Raw genomic sequence first — 6,359 nt, 5'->3', positions numbered from 1 at the left:
AAAACCGCGATTGAAATCACCATAATTGAAGTTTCAGCTGTTCAAATTAATTATTCCATTTTTGACGAATTTTTGAAAATCCAAATTTCATTATTTTTGGTGATTCATGTTCCCCCCTCCCAAAAAACCCACGAATGTACTTCACCCAGTAAAATCGATGAAAATTAGTCCTGAAACTAATATTAGCCCCCTCTAAACCAAACGTTACTGTTTTGGGACATTATATGGAGCCTCCAGCGCGATTTTAGATTTCTCCAGAAAACGTGGAAATTAATTTGGTCAGCTAAAAATTGAGTTATAGCTTATTCTTGACCTGTTTAATCGGTTTATCCACATTTGAGCAAATTTCCAGGGAGGAAACTGTTTTGTTTTGAATTTTCAAAAATTCGTCAAAAATTTGCAATTTGATTTGGATGGCTGAAATTCTAGTTACCGGGTGTTTTAGACCGCGTCCTTTCCATGAAGGTACCTACGTAAAATGCATCAGATGACTTTTTTTTTTTTTTTTGAAGTTTTCAAGGTGTAACGTGTAATTTCTAGAAGTTGATTTTTGGATTTTTAGTGAATATGACGAATAAAAAAAAAGTTCAAAAATTGCTGCTAACGTAGCGAAATTCCAACTTTGACGATCTCTTGAGAAATAATTAAATTTGGTTTCAATTTAAATTTTGTAACATTTTTGTTTTTATTTGATTTTTTGAAAATTTTTTAATTGATTCTGACCGTAGTTTGAGATAGGCAAAAACCAGAAATTTTTTAATAATTGAGATACATACCTACCAATTACCATACAACACATATTTTCAACTCAACAAATATTTAAGAAGTGAAAATAGTTACCAACGAAAACAAAAATTCAACATCTTCATCTTTTATTTTTCAAAATTTACAAAACTCCTCTTACAAATTACATACTAGGAATAAATGAGAAAAATGGCCATCAAAAAATGCACTAGGTAAATACTTATTAAATGCATCTGTGTTTGTGCATCATGCAAACAAGCCCCTTTACTGCGATGACTGACAATGCTTGGCGTAATGCCCTCGCTTGCCACAGATTAAGACACTCAAACAAGGCATTTTTGACGCATCGAGACATCTCCCAACGACGAACAATTTGCAGACGTTTGAGAAGAGGAAAAATTTGAGGAACTTTTGTTTGAAGGAGATTCTTCAGGAGTTTTGATTCTACTCACTACTTAGGTACGAAAGTAAACTCCATGGATTTTCATGATGTCCAGCATATGCCATAGTTTTTACATTTGTATCTTCTATACCATCAATCAGAAGTGATACAGCTTTCTTCTCGTCTAATTCACACATATTAATTAAAACCATCTTTTCATGAACATATTGCATGTACGTTTCATCAGGACGCTTCTTCCTAACAACCATTTCGCTTAGCATTTGACAATAATCTCTTTCAGGAAAAGCGTTTCGCATCAACTCCTTCCATTCGGGCCAAGTGTGATTTACAGAGTTCAGCCCTTCGTACCAAGTTTTCGCTACACCTTCTAATCTTGACAGTGCTGCATAAATGGTCATCGGTGGCGTCCAGTGAAACATGGTACTCATATCATCGATTCTATTCAACCATCTGGTGACGGATAGGTTCGATGTCAACGGGTCGAAAATGGGCACTAAATCGTAATTTGCGAGGGGTTCGTGCTCCGGATTTTTTTGTATGGCGGATAAGTGAGAAATTGATGTTGCGATGGTTTGTATTAATGCAGAAGTGCATAAATTCGCTAAGCTGTTCACGGTGGCTTTGTTTTTATTTTCTTTAAGGGTTGCAGTTCGCTTTTGTCGTACTGGTGAGTGGCTGCCTTCAGATGCGCGACGCTTTCGAGTATTATGAGTTACTTGGTCAGGCATAGTGATAGGTGTTGTTCGACTAAAGACAAGACAAAAATAAAAAAATACAAAGTATAAATATCATGAATCCAGTTAGCTAAAGTAGGTTCATTTAACCCCTCATTTTTGATGCAGAAATTCATCAAGTGAGGATAATTCAATCCCAATTATTAAGTATAAATTAGCAAAAGCAAATAGAGATACTTTTATGCAATTACCTATACATATGCAGAAAAATTTCAGAACAGAACAGCATCTACATCACAGCAAGATAAGCAGCAAGGATAAAATTGTACACAAAATGACAAAACGAATACGCAGAACAACGTGTAGACGAAACCAGATAATAAACACGACTTCGTCATCGTCTTCGTTTGTTAAGCTTCTTTTCAACTTCTCTATCCCAAATCTCCCCTCAATAGGTTCCTGTCACAGTCCATGCGCTGGAAACGGTGTCATGACTCCAGGGGAAGTAAGGAAAGAGGAAAGAGCAGATGTGACAGTCTCCTCTAGCAAAAGAGATTCTTTCTACCTCAGCTGACACTGACAGTGCTTCGCAACATGCGTTACAAAGTAGTCTAAAAATAGGAAAATAAAAACACTGATGGTAGGTAGGTACTTATCATTTTTTAGGTACTTAATTTTGGTTTTTGCATGATCAGATAGGTGCAGATCCACAATAATACTGAGAATTGAGATTAAATGAGATACTAATCCTGCACAACAATTTACATTTTTTTTCTCCAGCAAAAATAGATGATCAAAGAAAGGACATTTGAACAATGTTAAAAAAAATTATGTACAACTTCAATGCAAACTTCAAAATGTTAACCAAACTTGAGATCGTGAGTTCAACAAGAAGCACTTGTTGTCGCCATAGGTTTTCACTCAAGTATACAAAAACATCTATCTAAATCCTTAAAATTACCAGCCACACTCGACTCAATGTCGCCATATAGACTTCACGTAGGTATAGTCTCTATAGCCTATCTTAAACCATCAGAATTGATTATCGTTTATAAATCTCCGAAACAAAGTATTTAAATCACACCATTTAACACATGGTTCCTATAAGTCTAAAGAGAAAATCCCGAGTTGAAATATACCCTGGGTACACAGGTATCACCTCTAAAGCTTATCAGGGAATCACCGCATTTTATCTCTAGTTTTTCGTCCTCATAATTCCATATCGAGTGGAATTACGGTGTAAACAAATTTAATTTAGACTCGAATAAGTACATACTTTATGGCGAATATGACGTCAATACAAAAGTGGCATTATCAAAAGCATTTTATATGTATAAGTCTGCAAGAGTAGGTACTTTATGGTGAAATGAATGAAAGGCCTATCTTTTTTCTATGTACTTACTCGAGTGCGACCACAGTTATTTAACTTGATAGCGAAAAAAAAACTTCTTATCTGGATCGTTCGAAAAGAATTAATCTCGAGTACCGCTCAGCAGATGTTATTTTTTAAGGAAAGGAAACTATAAACAATTTTTTTTATACGTTGGAACGATGGAAAATTCACTCCAATTTCCACTTGAACTGGTGTAATTTTACAATAACGTGCATTATTCTTTTAATAAAAATGTATTTTGAAAAAATATTCAAAAATAATGCTTCGTTGTAAGCATCGCGACAATTTCTTTATTGTTAAATAAAATTTTATTGAAGTACTTGTATACCTATACCTATCAATACCTATCATAATAAAAATTTTACGAGCGATTTTCTTTGAAATGACCGAGGATATCAGCTTGTATTAAAAAAGTTACCTATGAAAATTAAATAGGTAATACTTAATACTTCGCTCAGTTTAGTTTGTTTAGCCAAAAAATTGAACGTCTTCCAAAAATTCCAATTCTTTTTGTTTTATATGTAGGCTATGTATGAAGAAAACGTGAACTCGAAGATGCCTTCAATTCGCTTCTCTGCAGCCAACCAGTCTTCATAGATGCTGCTCAGCATTTGACAAAGACTATAGACTAATAAAAGAGAGAGAGAACGAATGAATCTGAGTTTTAATATAGGGATTAGGGAGAATTATTTTTTTTTTTAAATTCTCAAAATCCTAAAATGTACGATTAGATATGCACCATCAATCCTGAGATCCTCTTTCTAGATCATCTTCAAGCTACGTAGTACGTACCAACATGTTTTGAGGGCTACTTTATGACATGCTATGAACATGAAAAAGTGTACTTATTTTTAAAAATCTTGCACACACCATTTTCTTTTCTCCAAAAAAAAAAAAAAACTAAAATCTCTTTGTGTGATTGAGAAGTTAAGAATCTTTGTTTCAAATCACATTTTAACCATCAACATGTGTGGAGGCCATCTTTTCGTATGAGTAAGAAAATGTAAACTTTTTGACATAACATATGCCCCCTCCACTGAAAAAAGATCCCTGAAATTTCAAACTTTTAAATTGAGCTGCTGCAACCCTGGAGATTTGCCATCTGGGACCATCGTGTTTCGGAGGTCACTTTTGACATGGACCAGAAAAGTGTATTTTTTGACATTTAAAACATTTTTAGAAAAAATTGGTTCTGTAAGTAGATACTTACCTACCTATAAAATACTACCTACTTTCTACATTCATGCCAAAGTTGTGCCTTTTGAGTTTTAACATTACACATTTCAATTCAAAATATGACTATAAATACTTATAACCTCAATAATGAGCCATTTACATGTACAGGCCCGTTGGTCTAGGGGTATGATTCCTGCTTTGGGTGCAGGAGGCCCCGGGTTCAAATCCCGGACGGGCCCAAGTTTTTGCATTTTATTTTGCTTTCATAGACCAGAGAAACTCATTTTATAACCATCTCACCCCTTTTTTTCTTCTTTTTCATCCTCCTACGTCTAAAAAATTGATAAAAATATAAACAAATAAACTCATGCATGCAAAACCAGCTTTGAATACAAGCACAAGCCCATATACGACCTTAGCTCGTTTACTATACTCAAATCAACACTTGAACAATATTTTGCAGTTATTTCTACGTATTAAAAATGAATAGAATGCCTAAGGCTTAGCAATGAGATGTTTACATCGAGCTTAATCCATTGCTATTGCTAATATCAAACGTCGTATTCGTATTTTCCAATTCGTTCTTACTAACCATGTATACGTGTAAAATAGCCTACATTGTATTTCAGTTTTGGCGGCTAACGCCATCTCTTGATGAAAGCAGTGGTAACAAACATGGACAGTTATTTGGAGAACAAATTATGCAATTTGGTAAGCACCACTTGTTAAATGTTATTCCCACTGTTTTACCTACCTTGGATTGGATTTATCATCTGATAGGTACTTTTTTCTTCTCAAAATGATACCTACCTGCACCTGCACCTACCTATGTTGAGTATGTAGGTACTTCTACTTGTTTTGGTAAAAAAAATATAATTCAATCGATCCATTGTTTTAGTACAAGATTATCGTTCATTAGGTACTGACTTGTACTGACAATATTGACATTGAAAATTACGTTCATTTTTCAGACGTGTAAGTAGGTACATACAATGGAACCCATTTAGATGTATTAATTAAGTTCGTCTGATTTCAAATTAGGTAGGTACCTACCTCTAATCATTAAAAAAAAAAAAATGAAAGAATAATGGTACTCATTATTCTTTTACGAGTAATAAGGATATATCTGGGTAAAATAATTATCTTCACTCGAAAATTTGTTGCTCAATAATGCAATTATGGTAGATTCGTAATTCATTCTGAGCATCAATAGAAACAAAGGTTTATCAAGAATAAGGAGGGGGAGGGGTTTTTCTATCACTCTCAATTTTTCTGCAAATTGTTTATTTTGCAAAATGAGTAAGAAATCATATTTCCAAAATAAGCATTTAATTTACCTAGTACGATACCAATTACACGAAAAAAGGCAATCCCTTCGATCGGAATGTTAAAAGCGATTTTATGATTGATTATTGTTCTACATCCATAAACGAATAAATTTAGCTTGTATGCCTATTTTCCCTTCCCCCTTTCCGTGCATCCACCACCCTAACTTGAAAATCGCTCCATCTCCTTATCTATGGACTGTACGAAAAAATTGTTCAAACGAAAGTTGTTCCCTGATGGTCTTTTCTAAAAAAAGTGATTAGAAAAATTCAGTTTGAAGTAAGTAACCCTTACCCCTCCACTCTCCAGAACTCAAAATTCATTTCAAAGAACTAAGAAGAATCAAAATCACGTTTTTCCCGTTTTTATGGAAAAATATTGAAAAAAATAAGAACGTATAGTCACTAAAAGTGTTCAAAAATTTCAAAATTAAATTTCCTTTCAGGACCATCGACTAAGGGCCGTATTCATAGACGTTACTTAGGAATCACTTGGCTAAGTGGTGAATTTTGGAGCAATTTTTCCAAGCGTGATTGAATTTTAGAAATGTTGTTTTTCATTAAATTTAGATATTGGACTCCGAAGCATTGATTTATCATTTTAAAAAGATGAAATTTTTATTCGTTCGTGAGAAAAATTGAAT

At 33.9% G+C, this 6,359-nt stretch overlaps 1 long non-coding RNA gene and 1 other non-coding gene across 2 annotated transcripts; one reads left to right on the top strand and one right to left on the bottom strand.

Moving 5' to 3' along the window:
- Positions 1–855: 855 nt before the first annotated feature.
- LOC135844545 (uncharacterized) lies at positions 856–2,413 on the bottom strand. Its single transcript, XR_010558561.1, has 2 exons — positions 2,073–2,413; positions 856–1,894 (listed from the first exon to the last, which is right to left on the bottom strand). It is a non-coding gene; the product is annotated as an uncharacterized LOC135844545 (long non-coding RNA).
- A 2,144-nt stretch (positions 2,414–4,557) lies between these two features.
- On the top strand, positions 4,558–4,629 carry TRNAP-UGG (transfer RNA proline (anticodon UGG)). The gene has a single exon. It is a non-coding gene; the product is annotated as a tRNA-Pro (tRNA).
- The last annotated feature ends 1,730 nt before the right edge of the window (positions 4,630–6,359 follow it).

This window comes from Planococcus citri, chromosome 4 (assembly GCF_950023065.1).
Source record: "Planococcus citri chromosome 4, ihPlaCitr1.1, whole genome shotgun sequence".
Taxonomy (NCBI): Eukaryota; Metazoa; Arthropoda; class Insecta; order Hemiptera; family Pseudococcidae; genus Planococcus; species Planococcus citri.
This window is presented reverse-complemented; position numbering and strand designations above follow the sequence as displayed.